The sequence below is a fragment of the Urocampus carinirostris genome, chromosome 3 (assembly GCF_059441175.1).
Source record: "Urocampus carinirostris isolate Australia breed hairy pipefish chromosome 3, RoL_Ucar_1.0, whole genome shotgun sequence".
Lineage (NCBI taxonomy): Eukaryota > Metazoa > Chordata > Actinopteri > Syngnathiformes > Syngnathidae > Urocampus > Urocampus carinirostris.
The window spans coordinates 16,672,428-16,699,026 of NC_142351.1; the positions used below are offsets into that span (position 1 = coordinate 16,672,428).

Below are 26,599 nucleotides of genomic sequence, written 5' to 3' on the forward strand. Positions count from 1 at the left end.
ACCCTACTGAGCATAAGCGGTGCAGATATTGAATGAATGAATGAATGAATGTTTACAGAAGACATACATTGGTTGCAGCTATTACTTTTTTGCATTTCTGAATTGAACATGTGTACAAGAAGTGCACGAAACCTATTTCCATCCTCTCAAATTTGTTCTGTTAGCATGCTAATAAACTCAACAAGAGTTCCAAAACTCATTCTTATGCAGTCAGCATTTGATCCTTTAACCTCCAATCTTATGGCACGTTTTAAAAACCATTGTGTCACCTTCTGAGTATTCAAAAGGAGAAATAATGTGTAAGAAGTTTAAGCACATCTGCCAAGTGGGTTGGCATCCCTCCTATCGTCATTGAGCGAAGAGCAGTTAAAATCTCATTGCTTGACACCAGCAAGGCATTTTGTTTTTCGAAGGGTGAAGCCAAGGTGATTTCATAGGATAAGCTGTATCAGTCCGATATACAGCAATACAAGCCATGGGATGGACACAGTGAGCTTAGTGCAAAGCTTCAAAATTTAAAGTAGATTAGGGCTGACAGAGGAAATTGGATATCAATAGCGGCCAAAAGATTTGGCAGCTGAACAGAGGACTGATGCTCCAGCCCCACTTCATCCAAGCCAAAACTGCAGCTGCAAATCTGTATGCAGCCTGGCAGCTTTTCCAGAAAGTTTTACTCACAAAACTGACCATTGCCATTTTAGAGGGCAATGCAATCTACGCTAACAGTTTAAAACGAAGTTTCTGTTTAGGTTCACCATTTAAAATTAAAATTATGCATAAAGATGAAAAACGACAGCTTCTGCACAAGCTTTGGCGTCAGAGAGACCTGCAATTTGAATACTAAGCGCCTTCGTAAATTGGAAATGGCAGGTTGATACATGTGGGTAATACTTTTACCGTCCAACCGCTTGACTGTGATGTTATGCAATAATCAAGCTGTGCTGCATCAGAGTACGTAGGACCCCAAGTTACCCCAAGAATTATGCTATTTAACTGTGGTGTCGTCTATATGGGTATGTTGAGGAGAGGTAAGTTAAGGCAGGCGTTTCTATGAAGGTACAGATAGGAAGGAGGGGATAAAAGTTAAGAAATATTCAGGGATGAATAGAGAAAACTGTGGTGGGCCGTCAGGGCTTGCAAAAAAGCCTTTGTTGCTGCCCTAAAAATATCTGAATCATGTGATGTTGATTATATTTTGTCCATGTACACCTATTCAATAATTCAATATTCCGTCAGCTTCCTTTCATTTCTATTCCCTGGTTGCACTGCTTCTAGGTGTGTCCTTTCATATTCAAGCATTTAACCAAATGCATTTCAGCTATTCCTATTTGAGTTAGAAATCAGCCAAACACCTTCACAGTCAGTTCTGCAGGCCTTGAGGCATAAGATATGAGATGTGAAAACTGTTAGTTTAGCCAGATTCCGAGCTGGCAAAGCCAGGGCCTTCTAGAAGGCGTGAGGAAACATCAGCGGTTTCACAAACTATGATTGACTAGTGAGCGGCAACAGAAATATCACAACGAAAGGGTGAAGAAAAAGATCCCTGTGTCCACTGCTTCAGTCGAAAGGACATTTTCAGCCCTGAATCAAATACAAACTTATGCCAGAAATACAACAGAACAGGCTCAATTTTCGACATTGGCTTCAATGGTGATAAAAAAGAACTCCTTAATGAAACTGAAATGCATGGATAATCTCTACAACAGAGTACATCTTATTGAAAAAAGAAAGGAGCATATATTCTGTGAGCAGATAAAAAGGATTTTGGTGGGTAAAATGTGACCCCATATCTAAAATATTACAATTCTATCAGGTTATTATTGATAAATAAATATTGAGGGTTGCTTGGAATTCCCAAAGGTTTGGAATTCACAGCCCGCCACATGAACAAAACCCAGTGCCACCCACAATCAGCCACTCACACAAACATCAAAATACAGGCAGGCGCAGGACAAACTTACCACCAATCATTATTATGCTCTAGGTTGGCAAAAGTCTAGAAATTCATAAGAGAACAAAGATACTGTAGGCCTTGTCTTTTTTGGAGGAACTGTTCCAAATATTTTTGGCAAAAATGAAAAACATTAAGATAAGTATAAGAACAGCAGTGCTGATGCAATTATCAATAAACGAACACACATTCATTCACACATTCAAACAATAATAATATTTGATAATAATTACAGCATAGTGCTTAGAAAAACTGTACCTAGTTATAATAATAATAATGCAAAGCAGTACAGTGCATTGCAACAATAGCGCAATGAACATAAGTGCAACAACATTTAGCACCAAAAGTTTTGAGTGTTTGTTCAGGGTTGTGGTGGCCCTGGGGAAGAAGCTGTCTCTGAGCCTGTTTGTTCTAGTTTTGAGGGACTTCTAGCATCTACCAGAGGGCAACAGGTCAAAGAGGTGGTGGCCAGGGTGGTAATTGTCTTTAATAATGTTAATGGCTCTACTACAGTATCGCAAGTCAGCAGTATCTTCCTAACTAGACAGGGAACAGCCAATGATCTTTTGGGCTGTGTTGATTACTCTCGATATGTTTTTCCTTAAAATGTAGAAATAATCGAGAATCAGTTCATTTATATGGGTGTTAAGCCAGCCGTTTAAAAAGAAATTATTTTCTTGCTTGAATATGAGCATTTGGCTTTTAATCAGGTGTGCTCTGTAGTCCAGAATTTATGCTAGTTTGAGATTGTGATACATTTCTCGCTTGGACTTATGGTTTTTCAGCTTTATTGACAAAGGATGTGTTTGAACTTCTCGAGATATTTGCTGATTTTTCTCCGTATTCACCTGCAGCCAGAAGGCTACTGCGCACACCACAGTAATCTATCAGGGATGAAGCCCTTATCACGGGCAGCATCTTAGTGGGGGCAGACAGTCCTGATGGAAAAGGTTGAATACTTCCTCTTTTGGAGCAAGGCACTGACAACCAGGCTAGTCGAGATACTGTAACACACAGGAACAGGCCGGGCTACAGTAATCGAAATCAGGCTGTGCTGAGAGGTTCTCTTCGCCATTTATTTCTGATATGCTCACACAGGTGCATGTAAGCTCATGCGTACACAGACACACTCTAACAGTTGCAAGCCTGAAAAGCTCGGCGCAGTTTTTTCAGAGCTACTTTGGTGCTTTCTTGTGACATTTGTTCTCTGCAATGAACACAGGAGGAGTAGGGTTTGTGTTGCTGCGAGTTTCTTTTTTGATCCAGATGCAGGTGCCTCTCCCCACACAGATATACGAAACACATATGCACGTTTCTGCACCTTCAGAAGCCTTAGCCAGGGAAGGCAATTGGAACAGATCCAGCCAACACAAACCATTTATTGCTCCATCCATTAATCCATTATCTGTAACGCTTATCCTCAGTAGGGTCGTGGGGGTGCTGGATCCCGTCTCAGCTGTCCACAGGCAGTGGGCAGGGGACACCCTGAACTGGTTGCCAGCCAGTTGCAGGGCACACAGAGACAGACAACCATTAACTTACTCAATCAGACTTAGGGACAATTTAGACCGGCCAATTAACCTGATATGCATTTATTTTGGAATGTGGTAGGAAACGGGCAGCACAGCAGTGGTTAGCACGTGTGCGGCACAGTTCTTCGGTCATGGGATTAAACTTTCCTGTATTGAGTTTGCATGTTCTCCCCGTGCTTGCGTGGGTTTCCTCTGGTCACTCCGGTTTCCTCCCACATTCCAAAAACATGCATATCAGGTTAATTGGCCGTTCCAAATTGTCTCTATGTGTGAATGAGTGAGCAAGTTGTCTGTCTGTGGGTGCACTGCAACTGGCTGGCAACCGTTTCAGGGTGTTCCATGCCCACTGCCCGAAGATAGCCGGGATGGGCTCCAGCACCCCCGCGACCCTACTGAAGATAAGCGGTGCAGACTATGGATGGATGGATGGAGGAAACCGGAATGCCCGTAGGAAACCCACGCAAGCATGGGGAGAACATGCAAACTCCACACAGGAGGGTTTGGTCCCATGACCTCAGAACTGTGCCGCGGACGCGCTAACCACTCTGCCCCATTCATTGGTTTATGATAAAATAATTGTACTAACGTAAACATCACCAAAGAGATGATGATATCCAGGTGCTGTTGGTATTCTTGCAACAATCTTATCCTCTTGGGGCCTGCTAACATTTAATCAAGATGGCCTTCACTTTAGTGCCGGGAAATCTCCTCAAGAGCTTTCCTCCCTACATTCCTTTTCTTTTAACAGTGTACCTTCTGTGTTACAAAATTTAACTTTCCTTACTGCTCATTTATTATACTCACACGCCATCTAGCGACCAACATTAAACACTGCATTTTAACATGTGATTCCTGTCTAAACCAATCAGATTAGTTTCCTCTGTTCATGCAATCTTGTTTAAACCAATCAGATGTGTTGTTTCGTTCTTGTGTTTTCCAATAAATGACCCTCTAGCCATAGGTGGAGCGTGATTCCTTTCTGAGCCGAATCTGGAAGCACGCGCCTCCGATAAAAGGGCTATCAAAAACCTAAATTTTAGACTCAGAGTGTGTTCTTTTCTTCATCCTAATACAATCTTAAGTTTTAATCTTGACAGTATATTTCTTCTTTACGAACACACTCTGAGGTGCCAAAGCTAGACACTTAGCATCTTTTCTTGGATGCTAGTTTATCAAAGTCGTGGCTCAAGATCTTAGCTGAGGAAACCTTGATTATAAAACAAAGGCGTTTGTCAACCAGATGTTCCCGGTGAGACATTTTATGTTATCTCCATTAGGGGAGAAAACTTGCTCTTATAAATAAATACCACCAAACATTGAGAGCAATTGAGCAGCTCCGGTGCAGAGCTGAGGCATGGTCAACGGATATTTTGTACCATAATCTATCAAATTGGCACAAAAACCAACGCAAGTACACAATCCATGACCTTATTGGGAAAGAAAGCCAATATTTAAACTTGTGTTATAGTTTTTTTCTATTGTTAGCATTTGTAAGTATTTTTTTGTTTTGTTTTGTCATTTTTAGTTTGTAGTGAATCAAGGAAACAAGGTTTTGGGTGCTCTGAGGAGACTGATGAGCAACAAGAGTATGAGTTTGGATGTTAAGAGGATGTATTGTATGGTGCAGAGACTTGGAGCCTGAACGCAGATTTAAGAAAGAAATTGAATGGTTTTGAGATGAAGTGTTTGAGGAGTATGTTAGGAGTGACAGGATTGGATAGATTGAGAAATGAAATTGTGAGAGACAGAACTGGAGTTGTCGTGGAACTGAGCAAGCGTGTGGATAAGAGAGTACTCGGTTGGTTTGGACACATGGAGAGGATGGATGAGGGGCGAATATTGAAGAGGATCTAGAGAGCAGAAATAAATGGGAGGAGACCAAGAGGAAGGCCGCGATTGATGTGGATGGATGGTGTTGTGAGTGCACTGCAGGAAAGAGGTCTAAATATAGATAAGGGATAGGAGGGGCTCCAATATGATGCGGCAGGGGTAAACCAGTGAAAGCTGTCAGGCCCTGCTGTTGAAAAGAAGAGTGTGTTGTGTCACCCTGACCCGAGTGGCATGGCCGCTTTCTTGTGTCCTGTTTCATCTGGAGCAGGGGTGTCAAAGTCAAATGGACGGAGGGCCAAATAAAACATTTGGCTACAAGCCGAGGGCCGGACTGTCCAATCTTTACTGAAACCAAGATTTAACCTACTGAAAACACAACAAATATATTACAATATGATTGGATAAATAAAGCAATATTTTCTTATGACTCTGTCAGTCATTTTTAATTTCAGCAGGCACAAAATACAAATGTCCTTTATATAAAAAACTCATAACATATCTCATAACAACAACTCATAACCATTTTCTATCATTCAATCATCTGAAATTATTAAAAAGAAATATTGCCTCGAAATACAATAAAATAAAGTGCAAAAATCTCTTGTTACTTAAAACCAATAGCAATCAACACACTGGACCTCATCTGTCCTGCTCAAATGTACATTGACTTTCCTTTCTGGGCTTTCTCTGGGTTAGTGTGAAAAAAAGGAATTACTGATTAACAAATAATAACAATCAAAAGTCATTTTCTCTGCTAAATAGGAGACAATTTTATCAAAAGACTGTTGTCCATATCAAGATCTATTTTCCATGAAAAGCCGAAAAACAAGAAACACTCCCAGGACAGAGTCGGCAAACAAAAACAACATAGTCAACATAGACAATAAAGCTTTAAAATTCCCGAGGGGAACAACAAAAAACAAGACCTTCTTTATGTGCATATTTAACTTTTAAACTTGAACGGAGTAAAAACTTCAAATGTGTAATTGCACAGGAAACATTACTGTATTATTACTGTATTTACATACATTTATATACAGTACTGTATTACTACAACTCTACATTACTTGTTTGAAAGCCCCGGTTTTCAGTGTCCACCTTCCGTTTAGCCATTGTTGATGGGTATCTGTGGGCTAATTTTTGCTGTTATGCTAATGACTGCTGCTGATCGACTGCTGAATAAATCAAACCGCCTCCCGCTTTGCTCCCGCTCGGCGCGTCCCCGTTGCATTGTGGGAAATGTAGTATTCATGCATACTGCGGGCTGCTGGCTTGCAGCGGCCTGCGGGCCGGATCTAATAATATATTGATATCGTCACGCGGGCCAGGTAAAACCCTCTCGCGGGCCTAATGTGGCCCGCGGGCCTTGACTCTGACATATGTGATCTGGAGGATCGAAAGCATGACCGACTTGGGTGCCGAGGTGCTTAACTTGTTTGGGTGTTTGGGCATTTGGGTTGGCCATGGTCCAACATTTTTGTGTTTGTTTTTTTTGTTACTTTTCCCCTTTTTTTAATTTTCTTTTTTATTGTATGTGTTTGTCTTGCTGTCGGTCACCCCTCTCGAGGGATATGACCAAGCTAGGTAGATAGATAGATAGTTTATTTTGAAGTTGGAAATCTAATCCACTATATCGAGTGTGAAACTGTAGATCGGGTAATATTAGACGGATGATTTTTCATAAAAACAATGAGCTTCATTTAAAAGGTCACATTTATTAGTACAGTATAGCCCTTACTCACAAAATTCCTCAAAGGACTGCACAGCTTACAATACACCATGCCTTTCGTTTATCATAATATACTGTTTTTATTTCCTTGCCGTAATGCTATTGCTCACATCTTAATTTTCCAAATACCTATATACGTGCCACAAATATAACAAAGCGTCAACTACAATAGAATTGATTCAGAGAAAAGATTGACATTTTTTGTGTGATGTACAAATACAAAACTAAAAATATGTCATCCAGAAAGGTGTATGAGTCTTACTTGTAGTCGTCACGTTATTGCTTCTTGCGCACTCTCTCTGCAGTCACCAAGTGCACATCAAGTGTACAAAGATGGCGTGATATCCCCCTCGGACGCGCTGCCCTCATATGCCACTCACTCTTGCAGGTGAAGCTGCAATCTCTAAGCAGCAGGTGGTGTGGTCAAAGGCCATCCTGCTCACTCAGAGCCTGCTAAATAAATGATTCCGCTTATATGGCCCCCTAAGATTCAAGTTCAGGTACAGGCTTTCCTTGAGGGAGAATTGTTCAAAAGAGGATATGTGGAGTGGGGGGGGGGGGGGGGGGGGGGGGGGGGGGGGTTATCGCAAACTATTCATACTCACCAAACAATAACATACTGTATTTTCTGCACTGTAAGGCGCACCCCCAAAAATTAGTCTTTTGTGATTTTTTAACCATATATAAGGCACACCAGACTATCAGGCGATTAGAGTTAAAACTATAGTAAGGGAGAAGGTTGTACTAAAAATAAACAATTGACCCGAGTGAATGGGCTCCAGCACCACCACGACCCAACTGAGGATAAGCGGTGCAGATAATGGATGGGTGGATGGATGGATGTTTAACTCATTCAAGTTCTAGACGTTGCTCTCAAATCGGAAGTGCCGGTGCCAGCCAATTTTTTTGCCATTGTAACTCATTTTCGAAGGGCCACAGAGATGTTTGCCCTCTAACTATATAAGCATAGGACATAACAAAATACAGCTTGAACCCTTGTATCTTATTAGAAAACAAAGTATGCTTCTTGTTTATACTATTTTGTAGTAAACAACAGTTGAACATTGTTTCTTAGAAATACTGTTTCCAAGAAAACTTCTGACAAAAACGTCTTATTGTGAAAGAATGCATTTCAAGCAAAATGTGACTTTTCTATATATTCATTTGTGATCATGTCCAATATCCAAATAATCCTTTCCATAAGCATAAGGGCACTTTGCTTGCAAAAATATTGCAAGAACACTGAACTTATGCATGAACGATGCATTAACTTTGCAAGAACTTTTCAGCCCACTATGTTTCCGGCTACATGCACGAAACGTCTTCCCTCCCTGCCCCAACGGCGATGAAAGGACTTTGTCTTTTTTTTTTTTTTTTTTTTTAGAAAGAATAAAGCTTTGAAACATTTAAATGTCTGTACTTATATCTTCACTTTAACACCACACTGTGTATAAACGGCATATGGGCCGCAGACACACTGTTATACGGTGGATACAGGAAACAAAACAAGCCACAAAAAAACTCTGATCAAAGCCACTCTTACCATCTAGTAGTTATTTATCATACTGACCCATTCACATAGGCTTGATACTCACTCTCCCTACTCAGCCCTTGCAAGAACAAACAGATGTCCCAATTCTAGTGGAGTTTGCTGACATTGGTAAATTGCGAAAGTACTAACGTATTGTTTTGTGTTGCGACACGGGTTCAACTTCTATGATCTTTTATGAACGGAGCTGGTGAGAATAATCAACATCTTTCCACTTGTGTAAAAACCAGTGCTAGAGCAGGAGTCATCATCCTATTTGAGTAAGGGTCGAAACATAGCTTTAATCATTAATTTTAGTCCAGAGGATATTTTAATGATTGGTTAAAGACAAGGTAACTATAATTTAAAGTCAGGATTATAGCTGCACTTAAAAAAAAACCTTTAAGTTTAATCCTAAAAACTTTACAATCTATAGTAACTAAGGACCGGATCAGTATTAGGTAATAATAACAAAATGAATAATCACAAAGCATTGTATTTATATTGTGCTTTACTGGACACAACAAAGACGCAATGGATGCATTATGCACATCAGTGTCAGGACCAGAACGGAGATAGGACCCACTTGCGTTGCGTTTCTCACAAGTTTTATTGGAAGAAAGAGAAAGAGTTGTGCCCACGATCCGGTGATTGCTGCACGTGGGAAGCAGGTCGCTCTGAACGCGGAAGTGGATCTTCAATGGCGAGCGATGTCGGTGTCGGGAACGGAAAAACGGTTCAGTAGCCGGAGACAGGAGGGCAAAAATGTGGTCTGGGTCTTAAGTGAGTCGTAAGCCAGGAAAGGAGAGTAGACGTGGTTGGCGACAACAAGAGGTCAAAAGCTGGGACGGGAGAGTAGACGTGGTCAGGATCAAAAACGGGTCGAAGCCGGGGGACGGACAGGAGCAAAAAACAGGTGGGCGTCAGGGTCGGAAAAGGCTTGCCTAGTGATAACTGAGGTACGCAGATGGACTGGCAAAAGGGGACAGATAGGAGTGGGTTTAAATAGGGACAGGGAGCCAATCAGAGTGCGAGGCGGTTTGCGCCAAAGGAGCGGGCACAGGTGATTCACATCGGTAATCATGACAGTCGGCCCTTTCGGTGGGAGTAAGCTACTTATAGTATGCAGCTGTTCTGGGGCAGACTGCCATAAGCTTGGCTGCTAGAGTGGGATTTTGCCCCTTCCTACAACCAATGAACCTTCTCACCTTCCACACACCAGTGTGATTGGATAGGTGTGAGGAATATCTTGTCCAAGGACAATACAAAATATGACCAGAAGGTAGCTGGGATGGAACGTGCGACCCATAGGTTAGTGAACGACCCCCTCTACCAACAGCACATTCTGCTGTTGCTTCCCTCGGCCACCATAATATCCCCGCCCCACCACAGTGTCAAACAATTTTAAATGCAGTACACACACATTTACTTCATGAGATCATGAGGGGATTGGGGCAGGGGGGTTATTTGCCCATTCTGGGATGTGGGCCAATGGGGTATGCCTCAGGGTCAGGGTCGATAGCTCCCATAGAGGCTAGTCCTACTATGTGAACCAAAAATACTCCACCTGCATTTGTCACTTATCTTTTTTAGTTTCCTGATCACAACCAGGAATCTTCTGGGAGTTGAATCCATGCGATTATGGTGAATGGTTTGCGAAAATGAGAACTGAAAACACATGCATGTGCGCACACACGCAATAAAAATAAAATCTATTGGCCCCTATTGAGTTAATGCTTCGTACAACTTTTTGCTGCAGTATTTTTGAGTCTCTAAGTTTTGCACGGATTGAAACTAAAATTGTCACCCATGCTTCCTTACAAAACAGCTCAAGTTCCTTAAGGTTTGATGGTGATTGTTTACGCACAGCATTTTTCGAATCTTTCAGCAAATAGAGATTGAGATTGAGGTCTGAACTTAGTTTTAAACCATTCCATTGTAGATTTTGCATTATTTTTAGGGTCGTTGTACTGTTGGAAGGTGAACATGCAGCCCATTCTCAGGTCTCTTGGAGTTTTCAACAGATTTTCTGTCAGAATCGCCCTGTATTTGGATCCATCTATCTCCCCACCAACTCTAACCATCTTCCCAGTCGCTGAAGAAGGGCAACCCCAGAGCATGATGCTGCCATCACCATGTTTGACAGTGCGGATGGTGTTTTTAGGCTGAACCTTTTCATTTTTTTGGGTCATAAATATAAAATAAAATGTTGAAACAAGTTGGTTCCACTTCACAGTTGTGTCTCAGATGTTAGGGATTCTTGGAAAATATTAGAAAATATAGATTTTTTTGTTTTTGGTTTGAAGCCTGAAATGTGGAAACATGACAAAAAGGTCTTGGGTTCTTTTGCTAGGCACTGTTAATAATGCTGAGCTCCCAAAACAATAACATACATAATGATTCATTTTGAGTAAAAGCTTGTCTTGACGTGTCAAATATAGCCTATGTTGTAGCCCCAGGCATTTCGAGATAAACCATACATCATGTATGAGGAATTCCATGGCCATGATGTCCAAAAAAAACCCTCATAAGCATGTTGCTATGGTGATCTATAGGCTAAAAATGTAAATGATATGTGCATGTTAGAAGAGAACCTAATGGAATGCTTCCTCTGCTACGGCTGAATACTTAAGCTCAATAATGACTTCACTGGCAGGGTGGACACAAGGTTAACTGGTGTAGTCTTTCCAAGAATGTAAAAAAAGCTGCAACATCAATTATCTGCCAGGCATGAGAGAACTGAATCAGTGTGAGAAGTTACCTTTACAGATTTTGACATTATGAGGGATCAACTCTCTAAAACATAAGGTAATATGCTAAACAGAGAAAAGAAAGTCGATCACTACACAAGACTTGTGGACGAAAAGCATTGCTGATTGAGTGGTAAGAGTTAAGTTCTATAGCAGGGGTCGGGAACCTTTTTGACTCAAAGAGCCATAAAAGCAAAAAATATTAATTTTATTTTGGGAAAGAGCCACACCATATATTATGAGACAAATTTACTAAATTGCTAAACCGGCGCCCCAGACAAAAGCTTAGTCTTCAGCACATTTATTTTTGATGATTTGAAAAAAATTATGAAAAGAGAATAATGCCAGAGCCCCTGTCCCAAATTCAACAAACATACCACTTTAAACTTGTCTCTTTCTTGCAATTACTCAAGATCGGTTAAACTCCTTTTGACCCTTTTTTCATACATATTGGTTTCAAAACCAGATGCAAGCATTTATTTTGTAAAAACGTCACAACATTCTGAGAATAGGGAGCCTTATGTGCTTACCTTTGGCGAGAGATGGGAGGGAATGCTTGTACTTTTTGCATAGCTCCACCCATCCCTCCCACTCACCCAATCAAATGACTAAGTTCTCTTCCGGTGTTTTGGCGTATTTACAGTTCTGTGGATTCATCATAAAGTATCTGAACACTGAACACAGATTATATAGTGAACTTTTAAATAAAGGATTCTTTAGCGTTGTACAGCCAAAACGAGTTTTTTTTCCCCCTTTTTTTGTGTGACACCTTGACTGTAAATTGTAGTGAGAAACGTGCCCTATATATACTGTGAAGTGTTATTCTCGTGTTTAGCTTTGGTTTGGCTTTACGTGTACTTGGATAGGATAGACAACTCTGGTTTTGAACAAGATGGAGAAATTTTGCATGCAATCAAATTGGTCTCTAAGCCACAGATACTCATAGAAAGAGCCATATATGGCTCGCGAGCCATAGGTTCCCGACCCCTGTTCTATAGCAAACAGTAATGCTATTCTGGACTTGTTGCCAATTAAAAAAAATGTGTAAGCGCAACTCGACCAACTGTAAAATAACCTCCATTCAAGAGAGAACACTTTCAATAAAAAAATAATACATACTGGTTTGTTTATATGAGTGACACAATCTTGTTGCCTGTGTGATTTAAAAAAACAAAAATAACATCTAAAACAAGAAAAAAAACATTAGTTATCACCAGGAGTGAGTGATGCCAGGAATTTTTGTTATTGATATCCAATGCAAGTAAAAACATAGGAGAATTGATCGACATGAATACTTTTTTATTGGAAATGTCATGATCGTTGAATAATTGAGCCCCTAACTAGGGGAAGGATGAATGCAGGAAGGGTGAAAAGTAAGGCCAGGTAGGAAGAGGAGCGAAAGTGTGCCTGTCAGTCACCTGCTCAGACATAGAGTGGCAGAGGGCAATGCTGAAAAAGAGAAGGGCCACACAATCTACATAGAAAAATGGCGCTTTAAGGAAATTGATTGAGAAATGGAGTATTGATACCAAGAGACAATGGTATGGATCCGTTCCAAGTACTTGCTTACTGTTCATAATATGAATAATTAGATTTATCAGCTTACCCCTAGTTGTCACATTCGTGGAGCATCTTCTCTTCTGAGAAGATGCAGGTGAGGTAACAGGTCAGTAAGACAATTCAATACTTTCCTTATCTCCATCTAGCATCCTTTGCCAAATCAGTCGAGTTCAGCCCACGTAGAACGTACGCAGGAATCAGCAGATGGAGTCACACGTTAGGTCAGATGGTCAGAGGATGAGTTTATTTTTACTATGAATTCTAACAAAGTGCCATTCCAGGAATATAAATAGAAATTAGGGAAAGAAATACATCAAAATATGATTCTATGATTTATTCCAAAGGGCAATTCTCCTTCGAGTTTAGATTGGTACAAAACTCAAAAAAGGAAAAAGTTAAATTAAATTAATAAGGGGAGCAATTGGCTGAGGTTGATGGGTATGGGCCATCAAAGTACAGTATAAATTAAAAAAAAAAACTTGAATTTGATATTTCCAGTTGACGAAAAACACTACGACTGCATTTTGGTCTTAGTTGGCAAGCTGATTTTCATTGAATTCTTCATGGGCTCGAAATTTGTTGCAATATAAAGATAGAAGTTCCAGAGGTGGTCAAGGATATAAGGGGGGGGGGGGGATTTTGTATAAGTTTATTGTCCATTTTTCATTATCAATTATCCATTATCAGTCAAATCATGATGCACTTCAAAGCCAACAGGCTGAGACATTTGCTCCCGGCCGAGACACTTGCTCCCAGCCAAGAGGCTAAATCAAGGTCCTAACCAAAGGGCCAAGAAGCGATCAGTGTGAATGCACCGTTCCCGGAGGTACTGCAATACCGGGCCAATGCGTGGAGTGGACAGAGTAAGCTCCTATTCCATCTCCCAGTTACAAAAATCAATGTGCATACAGGCTTGAAAATTCATGATCATGGTATCTCCCCTACCACATTGCGCTGAATAGATTGGATTTATCCTGAACCTTTGGTTGATATTGCCCATGAGTCAATTGAGACATTGAAAGTTGAGTACCTTTAACAGTACAGTACATAATGTATTGTCATGGGCTTGGTTCATTATATGATGAGCCAAAGGATGAACAGACTTCAGATTTCTTGTTCTATTGTAAAAACGTCCTAATCACAGGAGCACTATTCCTCTGATAATTCACAGTTGACAGACTTTGCCATAAAAATGTACGAAAACAAGCCAATTCAACCATTAATCCATAAGCCTTTTACTTATGGAAGGGCTTTATCAAAAAACATTCAACAAGTGTCTTAAATTACACACCTACTTAAAATGCTCATATAGTCACTGTCAAGAGGCAACAACAAATCAGTAAATCAAGTCAAATTAGGCTAATCTGTATAGGCTGAATTACCCATTGTATTGTACCAAGTAAAAACCCAACAACCAACCAACCATATATTAACTGTTTTGAAACTTTGAAACGTGTCTCATGCCATTTTCAGCGACAAACCTCTTGTTTTTATTAAGAATTGCAGCTTCTATTGTCAAGACCAGAACGGAGACAGGAGCCAAATTTTATTGGAAGAAAGAGAAAGGGGTGCGCCCACGATCCGGTGATTGCTGGACGCGGAAGCAGGTCGCTCTGATACTCGGATTGTGCTCCGAAAGCGGAAGTGGATCTTCCGTGGCGAGCGATGCCGGTGTCGGGAACGGAAAAACGGGTCCGTAGCCGGGACAAGAGAGCAAAAACGTAGTCGGGGTCGGAAGCAAGTCGTAAGCCAGAGTAGGAGAGAAGACGTGGTCGGGGACAAAAAAGGCTGAAAGCCGGGGAACAGACGGGAGCAAAAAACGGGACAGGTAGGAGTCAGGGTCAAAAAAAGGCTTGCCTAGTGTTAACTGAGATTCGCAGACGGACTGACAAAAGGGGACAGATAGGACTGGTTACAAATACTGATCGGGAGCCAATCACAGCCCGCGGTAGTTGGCACCAAAGGAGCGGGCACAGCTGAGTCACATCAGTAATCATGAGATCTATTTGTTCTCACCTAAGCGGACCTGCCAATATATTTTAGAAGTCCAATTTTCAGTCAGTTTTTGAATCCATTGGCGTGACACACATAGGATTAAGCAGTTGAGGGAAAATACCCACAAAGTATTGTTCTTGAAATGTTACCAGGTGATCTTGTATCCCAATACAATTCTGATACTCTAACCTTGTTTGAATATTTTATACACGACCCATGTGATGGCAACCATTTACATTTTTCAGTGCATCTATGAAGTAGACTCTATTACATTATTTATTAGTTTGTTTTTATTTCTTTTTTTTCCATCCCCCTCCCACCACAAAGCAAGAAGCTTTTAATTTATGACCCCCTACAACTGAGCGATAAGAGAAGACAGTGACACAACTGCAACATTATCTGCTGCTGCGGTATATTACAGTTATAAATCTTACACATATAAAGAATTATGTGTGTTCTAGATAGGTTTTATTATTTATTACACACCCATTACATATCTACAGCATACGTTATTGTGTCTTTGTAACTGGTGGTCGGTAACAATGGATATTTGTAAAAAAGTTTAAAACAAAATCCAAATCGTAAAACCTTTGCTATTTAATAATTATTTATCTGCAAACTATAATGATAAATGCACATCCAGCAATCCAAATAACCAGAATTTCACCTGGCTATTTGTATTGAAGTCATATGATCAAATGCATTAAAGCAGCACATTTGGAGGACTGGAATTTTCCCGATTCACCAAACTTTTTCAGTGCTAGATCAAATTAATTTTGGTGCGGTTGCATCAATTACTAAGTTAAAGTAAAGTCCAGAGACAAGGAAGGGTGCTTTCTTTATACGGACACTGCCCTACTTACGAACAATCGTTTGTAAGTTGAATTTGTTTGTAAGTTGCTTCAGTGCTATATTTTGTATGTTTTAGGTTTATATAAGTACGTTTAAGGCTTGTATAAGTAACCTGTATAATTTTGTACTAAAAAAATAAACATTTCATGAAATAATATGCTCTATAAAGATAAATAAAGTTGAGTTTAACTTACTTTCGGAAGATGCACTTAAAAAAGTCCTCCTTTGTGGTAAAAAATGGCCAAAAAAAAGCGTTCTGACCATTTTCTCAACTGCATCAGACCTTCTTATTCTACTTTCATTTCAAAAGAAATGGCTCGCCTCTTTTTTACACTTTACACCAACCATATTGAATGGATGCACGAGATATTAAGCAATAAAAATATCAAAGTTCTCAGCGCGCTGGAGATAGTATAGACATAGTATAGACAGTATAGAATGTTTACACACGAACTAGGAAGAGGAAGCAGATTATTTTACTTTCAAGAGGATGCTGGGTGACCTCTCACAGCGCCACACGCCGGTAGTGGCGGAGAGAAGAATTACAAGTAATCTCCTGTACTCGGAAAAAGGTGCACACGGTACCAAATCTAACATAGAGCAATGTCCGGATATTTTTCGACATCCCGAAAAAAATGATCGTATCTACTGTTTTACATAATTCAAATGGTCGTAAGTAGGAGTGCGTCTGTATGCAATAATTATCGGGTAAATAAGTTTATTGCAGGGGTTGCATTCCAAATAGAACCGGTGAAAAGCAAAATCTGTAAGGTCTAAAACTTTGTTTTCATTACAATTATTATATCATTATGGGTTGAAGTAAAACTTGAAATGCACATAACATAAATTTATAAAGGTCTGAATTTATATAGCGCCTTTCAAGACACTGAAGACCTCCAAAAGCGCTTTACTATATGCTTCACACTTACCCATTCACACACACTCACATACCGATAGCAGACTATCGGGGGCATTAGGGATTCAGTGTCTTGCTAAAGGACACTTTGACATATAACACGGAGGAGCCGGGAATCGAACTTGCGACCTCTTGATCTGATCTACTTCACATTACATAATACCTTGCAGCTGACATGTGGACATTTTAGGAACTGTATTTACCTTCCGTATTTACCTCAAAGATTTTTGAAAAATCACTAGGGAGCCACTAGGGAGTCTTAAAGACCCACTTGTGTCTCCTGGACAGGTTTAGCAGGTGGAGAGGTCCAAACTGCATTGGCGAAAGAAAACATCTTCCTCTGTTAAGCCAATCAGAATATAAGTACGATGCATACTAAAATTTCTGCGAAGCCCAAAGTAGTGAGCTCTCTGTATTTCCCTCGCATTTTAAAAGCACTTTTTTTTTTCAAATCATCCCTGTCATTTGTCTTAGTTTGGGGCTTTGGTATTTTAAGAAATTAAACCCAGCACCAGTGAAGATGTGCACTTTAACTTTTGGTGCTAATGGGTCACAATTTTCTTTGGGTGACATTAAGCATTTTTACACGAACAAGCTCAGTGGTGACAGGAGCTTTATTGGCCCTTACAATACAGTCCAGTCCACTGCGCTCAAACAGAAATAATAAAAAAACTCCCATGCCTGCACAGTCTCACTGAGCATGTGATCACACTTTGATGTTAAAACAAAGTGACAAAATACATCAGTCCATGTCGCGCAACAAAGTAATGTTATTTATTAGCAGCTACCCACTCACCCACCAACACAAATACTCAGAGCTAGTGGCCTCAATTGGCAAACACACAAATAATTGGGGGGGAAAAAACTCCATTAGAGCCAATTAATACTTTTTTTCTGAGGGAATTGTGGGTGTGGAGTGGCGGGAGAAAGGCAAGAAAACACATTATCTTGTGGCCGCAGTGTTGATTGTGGTTGTTAATGTGGGACCAATTACAGAGACCCATCAAGCCTGTGCTAGCTAAATGGACAATTACATTTGACCAGATTAATGCCTCACCGCCAGAGACAAAACCGTTTACACCAAGGCTGGGAATCTTTGAGCGTCTTACGATTTGGTTTGATTTACTTCCTCAAAAGCCTGGCGTCCTTCAACATCTGCAAAAAGCTCCTGAAAATATTCTACGAGACTGTTGTGGCAAGCGCCCTCTTCTATGCAGCGTGTTGGGGAGGCAGCGTCATGAAGAAGGATGCCTCTCGTCTCAATAAACTGGCGAGGAAAGCAGGCTCTGTTGTGGGCACAGAGCTGGACAGCCTGACAACAGTAACTGAGAGACGGGCACTGGAAAAGCTGCTGTCAATCATAGACAATTCATCACATCCACGACACAGCATTATATCCAGACAGAAGAGCAGCTTCAGCGACAGACTCCTGTCACTGTCTTGTACTACGGACAGACTGAAGAGATATTTTCTTCCTCATGCCATGAGGCTCTTTAACTCCACCCGGCAGAGTAAAGGCCCACATTAAACCACACCCCCTACATTGCATATTACCAAATTTTATTGCAATATGTATTCTGTGTAGCACTATCTAGATACTCTATAGAACACGCTACAGTGGGTATAAGCACGTCACATTGGCTATTTGTATATTTTATTCTTTTTGCTTTATTATTGTATTGTTTCTCTGCACAGGGATGCTGCTGGAAATGTGAATTTCCCTGCAGGGATGAATAAAGTATCTATCTATCTATCTATCTATCTATCTATCTATCTATCTATCTATCTATCTATCTATCTATCTATCTATCTATCTATCTATCTATCTATCTATCTATCTATCTATCTATCTATCTATCTATCTATCTATCTATCTATCTATCTATCTATCTATCTATCTATCTATCTATCTATCTATCTATCTATCTATCTATCTATCTATCTATCTATCTATCTATCTATCTATCTATCTATCTATCTATCTGGGTGGGCTCCTGAATTTGCGTTATATTTTTGACCAAAAACGCATATCCATTTTCCCTTAAATACAACAGTTGTTTTTTTGTCAGGACCAGAACGGAAACAGTACCCAATTGCATTACGTATCTCACAAGTTTTATTGGAGGAAAGAGAAAGGGCTGCGCCCTTGATCCGGTGTTCGCTGGACGCAGGGAGCAAGTCGCTCTTGTATTCGGATGGTGCTCCAAACGCGGAAGTGGATCTTCCGTAGCGAGCAATGGCGGTGTCAGGGACGGGAAAAACGGGTCTGGGAGAGCAAGGCGTGGTCGGGATCGGAAGCGAGTCGTCAGCCGGAACGTGAGAGTAGACGTAGTTGGAGACAAAAAGAGTTCGTAAGCCGGGACGGGAGAGCAGACGTGGTCAGGATCAAAACGGGTCGAAGCCGGAGACAGACGTCAAACGAATTCTGTCCCACAAGACGTGGGTTCTGACTCAGTTCTGTTTTCCTGTTGGTATTTCCAGTCCGGTATTGTTACCGTTTATTTTTTTTCCTGTTTAATTTCGGGTTCCAGTTTTGTTTCCATCTGTTTTTGTCCTGTTTGTTATTTTCTCCAGTTTTTGTTCCCGTCTAGTTTCTTCTGTTTCTTTTCGATATCCTGATTCGTTATCTATCTTGTCTGTCCCGTACTGTCCAGTATCGAACCCAGCTTTCCGGTATAAACTCTGGCTTCCTGTCTTTCCACGCCAGGCCGGCTGCCTAACGTGCATGACTCCCCATTTCCCGTAAAATAAAGGCTTGTGTGAGAATGTAATGCGATTGGGTCCTGATCCTGTTCTAGTTCTTGACACCTTTGATGGGCAAATGCAAGATAAAGTCCCCCTCCCCAAACTCACATCACACCAGTATCAGTCAGATAACATATCTATGTGATTGATTTAAAACAGTATTCACTTCACATGCTTTGACATTTTTTGATCATTTTCTGACATTGTAAAACAGGATCCTGACCAAACATTGAATATTCTACATCAGAAATACTGTACATTGATTTATTGATGGTAAAAAGCCCGGGGAAGGGACTTTAGACGTCCACTTATGTTATGCAGTACAGGGGGTCGATACAAATATCAATATAATGGATATTAAGCAAGTACTTGAATCAGAAAGATACTCTTGTCCTGAGATCAATAAATAACTACTCCACCAAATTTATCCATGCACCGCTTCTCTATGTAAACAGCGCGCCCAAGCACCCGTAGCCAATTTATTCATAAGTATGTGACGGACACAATATTAGTACCTACCTGGCCTACTGCTGCATCCTGCCTGCAAGGCAGAAGAGAGGGCCAAATTGATGCGCCCACCCTTATCAGAATCTAAAAATGACAACAGGAGGCTCAGCTCGGTGTGGACTCTTTGGTCTACAACAGAAAAGGTCAATGCCAGGTGTAATTTGTGTGTAAAAGTAGTATGCTACTGTGGCAACATCACACATTTCCCTAAACCCATGAAACAGCTTACCCTGCTGAGAACAACAAGCTGCAACCAAAATGTAAACATGCTACTGTTCCTGAACCGAAACCTGCAAATCCTTTGTCAGAACGGCATCAGAGCCAATGAGAGACTTTACTGTATTTGCATTTCTGACTTTATTTTCAAAACTGTGCAACCAAATTGACCTCAGTACTCTAGTTGACATTGTCAAACAGTATTTCTATTTTCGTTTCATGGCTGCTTTTTTGGTTTGACTCTTGTCTTTTCTTCTGACACAGTTCTAATAGAAATGTTTATATTTATTTTAGTAATGTTAAGGTTTGCAATGTAGTTATTTAATTAAAATGCCGAAGATATCTGTGCTGTTTATCATAATTATAAACTACCTCAAGGGGGAAGGGTTGAATCATTTAATGATCATGACATTTCCAAGCAAAACGTATTAGTATCCAATCAATATTAATCGATACTACCATATATTTACTTGAATTCACATTAGCGTCCCCCCTGTTTAAAACAATTTGCTAAAACAAGTATGGGTTTATCGCCTGTTTGTCTTAAAATAACCCCAACTCCCAAAATTTAAAAATAATAAAATAAACATGTATTTGGATAAAGAGATTCCTTAATGATTAAATATTAGGAGGGGAGGAGATACGCTGCTATAGGGGAGCCTCATATAGCTTATCAGATGCCTGCTGCATAGTAATGACTTCCAATGAGCCTTTGTAATTCAAAACACACAAACACACAGCAGTTGTGAAAGAGGCAATTCAGAAGGACAAATGGCATTACTGGTTAGAAACATGATTTATTACACTCTTTTACCCTAGATACACTAATAGCTAATTAGCACTAATGTTCTGCTCAAGCCAGTGGATTTCTTTTGAGAACAACAGCAGGCTATTTAATTTCAACAATGCTGCTTTTAAAGAGTTTTATAAGTAATGATCAAAAAGTTTAAAGAAGCAAAAAAGAAAAAAAAACAAGAAAAAGTAAGTTCAAAGCTGAGAAAAAAAGTATCAAAAGGAAAAGAAAAAAGCAGGATGAAAAATAAAAAGAGAGAAGAACTGTCATGGTTGCCATGGCGGCCAATTGACAGATTGGCTTTCAGTCTATTTATGCTCAGTGCTCTCATTTTTCCTTTGTCAGTCCATCAATGAAACTCTGCCCCGCAAGACGTGGGTTCTGACGCGGTCCTGTTTTCCTGTTGGTATTTCCTGTCCGGTATTGTTCCCGTTCATTTTGTCCTGTTCAATATCGGTTTCCAGTTTTGTTCCAGCCCGTAAAATAAAATCTTGTGTGAGAAACGTCACACATTTGGGTCCTGACCTTGTTCTGGTTCATGACAAGAACAAAAATAAGAAGTAAAAAGCTCAGAAAAAAAATCAAAAGGAAGAAACAAATAAAAAAAGAAAATAGAGAACAAAAAGAAGTAAAAAGCTAGGAAAAAATAAACAAAATGAGAAACAAGAGACAAAAAAAAACTCGAGATGTTTTTCGCGCTCTTTGATTGGCCTTGTGTTCGAAAATCTTTCAAATCTGGTTGCCAACATTGTACTTTCACTAACCCCAAATTGTATTATTATTATTATAAAAAATGGATATCTCATGTAAAAGTTGTTTGTGGCCCTTACAACCTTTCCAATAGTACATTAGTCAATTCATTTAAATTGAATTTATTTTTTAGTATTTAACATGTTTGCTAATTAAACGGTTGCCAAATTTGGGATTTATGTTGATCACTTGCCAACCCATAAAAATGGGAACACGCTAGACTTGATTCTGACTCGAGGAGTTTTAACCTCAAACATTATGGTTCTACCGTGTACTACTGTTATCTCTGATCATTATTTAGTGACATTTGAGGTGCTAACTAAATGTAGACTTAATAAAGCTGAGGGATTTAGCGGACGCAATATAAGCACTGGCACAGTTTCTGAGCTCTTTGAACTCCTTCCTGGAGCAGTTGCGTCCTTTCCTAAATACAATGGCTCGATTGACTCACTCATGAATGAGTTCAATACCACCCTGACTAGTGTGCTGGATTCAATAGCGCCCATAAAACTAAAATCACGTCCTAAAAGACGCACACCTTGGTTTACTGATGAAACTAGAGCCCTTAAAAAAGAATGCAGGAAATGGGAGAGAAAATGGCGCGCTACCAAGCTTGAGGTTTTCCATCAAACCTGGTGTGACAGCTTGTTAAAGTATAAAGCGGCCCTTGCCTCTGCAAAATCGGCCTACCTTTCGAAGGTGATTGCGTCTCAAAAGAACAACCCCAAAGCCCTTTTTGACACTGTAGCATCGCTTACAAGGCAACAGGCTATCGCAGACAGTTCGACACACTCTGCTCAGGACTTAATGGTCTTCTTCACTAAGAAGATTCAATGCATACAGGAAGAAATTGCAAAAGATATTGTTAGTACCACACGTATTAAAGGACTGAAATTTACAGATGCACGACAGGGTGGCTGCCCTGGGAAAATGGCCGGTTTTAGTGAACCGTCACTTGATGATCTCAAACAAGTGGTGAATGCGGCCAAACCGACAACTTGCCAGTTCGACCCTCTCCCAGGTTCACTTATTAAAAGTCTTTTTAGCGTCCTTGGGCCTTCAGTTCTAAATATTATAAATACATCACTCTCCTCAGGTGTAGTTCCAGCAGCTTTTAAGTCCGCCGTTATTAAACCCACACTGAAACGACCCAACCTTGATCCAGAAATATTAAGTAATTACAGACCTGTGTCAAACCTACCTTTCCTCTCTAAAGTACTCGAAAGAGTAGTGGCACAGCAGCTGAATGCTTTCATATCGGAGAATAACCTTTTTGAATCCATGCAATCAGGATTCAGGGCTAACCACTCTACTGAGACAGCTCTGATCAAGGTAACAAATGATCTCCTAATGTCAATGGATTCTGGCGCTTCATCACTTTTGCTGCTGCTGGATCTTAGTGCTGCTTTTGACACAGTGCGCCACAATATCCTACTAGAACGGTTGGAAAAATGGATTGGTCTCTCAGGAGCCGTCCTCTCGTGGTTCAAATCTTACCTCTCAGATAGGACGCACTGTGTTAAATATGGTGAAACGACATCTGAGCCCTTTAATGTTACCTGCGGTGTTCCGCAGGGTTCAGTGCTCGGCCCCCTACTTTTCAACATTTACATGCTTCCATTAGGTGATATTATTCGCAAGTACAATATCAGCTTCCACTGCTACGCAGACGACACTCAACTATATCTTCCGTTGGAGGAATCTTCCACAATAAACTGTGGAAATTTGGAGGCCTGTCTCACTGAGATAAAAGAGTGGATGTCACTCAATTTCTTGCGTCTTAACTCTGAAAAGACCGAAATGTTAGTCATTGGTCCTTCTAAATGCCGGGACTTATTCGCAAAAACTGCTGTGAACATTGACAAATGTCACATCACACAGAGTGACTCAGTTAAAAATTTAGGTGTCATATTTGACCCTGATCTATCTTTTGAGATGCATGTAAAGCAAATTACTAGAACTGCCTTCTTCCATCTTCGCAACATTGCTAAAATCCGTTCAATACTGTCTCAGTCTGATGCGGAAACAATAACTGCCACTATGTCCCGGTCCGAAGCCTACGATCTGAGAGTGCTGGTCTTCTGATGATCCCGAGAGCAAAGAAGTCTTCTGCTGGTTCGAGAGCGTTCTCCATCCGGGCACCGGTGCTGTGGAATGCTCTTCCCCCTGAGATTCGATCTGCAACCTCAGTGGAAATGTTTAAATCTAAACTTAAAACTCACTTCTACTCCATTGCATACGAATAACCTACTCCTCTTGTCGGTTGAAAATAGTTTGTGTAATATAGTGTAACAATCTGTGAAGCCCTTTGAGACTCTTCGTGATTTAGGGCTATACAAATAAAAATGACTTGACTTGACTTGACTTGACACTTTTTGTGAATGCTCAGACTCGATGAAGATTACAGGTAACACATCCTAGCAGATAAGGTGAGTTTTACCAGCTGGGGTAATTCTCCCCTCCCAAATCTTAAATTGGTTTGGCCCACCACTACTCCTATTTTTCGTTGCGGTCAAGTGAACACAGAGCAGAGCGAATGATATGAGTCAGGTACAATGGAGGGCTGACAGGTACTAGTTGGAGTAAAAAAAAATAGCAGTTAACTACCTTTACCTGGTAGCTCCTCTCACTTATATAAGCTCGTAGTGATGGGAATATTGTCCCTTTTTTGAAAAGCGGCTCTTTCGGCTCAGCTCACTCAAAATAGCTCCCAAAAGCCTCTTCAGGTTGTTTTTGTTGCTTTTATCCACCTATTAAAAATATTATGTAACACTACGCACACAATTACTTTCGGGAGACAAATAAGGCTTGAAAAGAAAAAAAAGACAACAATGAAAAAGAGACAACAGAAGAAAGAAGTAACATGAAGGCAAAAAGAGAGAAACAAGAAGAAACAATAATAAAGGAAGGGAAAAGAAGCAAAAGTCTAGAAAAATCAGAAAAATTCAAGGAAAGGACAAAAAGTAAGGAGAGCAGGAAAAGGTAGGAAAACGAGGAAAAATGCAAGAAAAAATAGCTTACAAACATTAAAAACTTTTATTCTGCTTTTTGGCTAAATGTTTCACTATTTGCATCTTGTAATCTGCAGATTATGATTCTCTTTTAGATGCCATTTTTCTCAGTTTCGCTTTCATTTGGAGGTTGCTGGTTCGCGCCTCGGCTGAGTCATACCTAATTGGTAAAATGGCGGCGCCCTCTGTTGGCTGCGGCTGCATCGGCTCGCTACAACGAGTCAGGTGTATCGACATTTCGTTCTGTGTACATCGTTACAAAGAATGACAATACAAAGGAAATTATTATTATTATTATTATTATTATTATTTCTGTTCACTTTGGCCCTGCACTTACAGTTCGGCGCTTAAGTGCTCACAACCAAAGAGAAGCTTTGAGCGGGAAATTAAAGCGCCGGTTTGTGTCGTGCTCGGTTATCAAACAGTGTTCTCGTTTGACCGCGTCCCTGCGTCCTAGACGCATCATTTTTGCTGGGGACGCATAGTCTCAAATCAACGAGCGTCCCTGGGACGCAACCTTTTTGACACAAAATTGTCATTATTACCCGATTACTTTTTTTTTCCAACGAAGATTTACCGCACTCCAAACTTTTCGTCAGGCAGATCCGCCATTGTTGTTTTGGTCTCGTGGTTCGAGATTTCGTCTGCACGCCGATTTCGGCAAACCAGATTTTCGTTGCTTCGAGATTACGTCATTGTTGAGGTGCTTGGTCGTCAAGGGAAGGTGAAAATCAACACAAAATTGGTAATTTCTTCAGTGTCAGTAATAAGTCGAAACATAATGCAGAAAGTGATAACAACGGCAATAATTCCGGCTTGAAAAAACTGCGGAGAAATTCGTCAGAAGATCGCGGAGGCAAGAAAACACGTGTTTTGAAGTGAGCGATTAGACGAAAGAAAATAAACAAAACAATACTCCTAACAAGAAAACGACTTTTCTGCCAAAATGGACTAAATTATATTCCTGGTTACGCTATGAGGAGGATGATAATGGATTGGACCTTGAGAAGGCATTACAACTTGTGGCGGGACAGCAAACCACAAAGAATATATGAACTTCAAAATCAGAAGTTATAACTTGCTTTGTATTACCAATTAACTGTGATGATTAAAACTGTATGAATATATAGATTAATATTTCAGCAATATTATTTCGTATAATGTATAATATTGTGAACTGAAAAATCTTGAAGTGATAACTGATTTGTATTACCAATAAGCGGTGTTGATTAAAACTGAATGAATATATGGATTTATATTATATATATGTCGCCGATTTACAATTTCAACCCCGATAACACTAAATTTTGGGGACCCATAGATCTCTGTTCGGACCCATAGGTTTTTGAGCATGCGAGTCCCCGGAACCCATCACTATTCAGAGGTAAAATGAACGCTGATCAAATTGATTTTATTCGTCGAGTTCGGTTTTATATAACCGCAAATCGGGTCAGGTCTTGCTGAACTCTTAAGGCCCAATCTTACCTTTAATGTAACCTAAAAAAAATTATCATGTCTAATGAGACTTTTGATGTTTTAAGTAGCTCACTTAAAATGTGTGTGGTGAAGCTATTTCATGAGAGTATAGTGTAAAGCCCAACAATCTGTTGGGAAGGCCAATGCAATTTGGATTTCAAACGACTGATACGGTTTGTTGGTCAAACTGTTTCCATCTATATCAGAATCATTATATCATTTTGTTTTGAATTAAATTGGTAAAGTGTTTTCTGTTAATTCATCAACATATACCTGAGTTTCTTCCCAATTAAAACGCATCATAAGAGCTTGCTGGTATTCCATTCATTCAAATTCCTCCTCCATATCGAAGTGGGCCGGCTTTCGGTAGGAAAATCCTGAGTTGAAAAAGGGGCCCACTGGTTTACAGTCAAGGTGTTACACCAACAGACTACGTTTTGACTGTACATCGCTAAAGA

The 26,599-nt window shown here is 40.2% G+C and overlaps 1 protein-coding gene and 1 pseudogene across 3 annotated transcripts in view; both read right to left on the reverse strand.

The window, feature by feature from the left end:
* Positions 1–26,599, reverse strand: part of LOC148368946 (beta-1,3-galactosyltransferase 1-like) — a 165,852-nt gene that overhangs the window by 20,003 nt on the left and 119,250 nt on the right. The gene's annotated exons all lie outside the window — the stretch shown is intronic.
* LOC148368947 (U2 spliceosomal RNA) lies at positions 13,685–13,844 on the reverse strand (annotated as a pseudogene).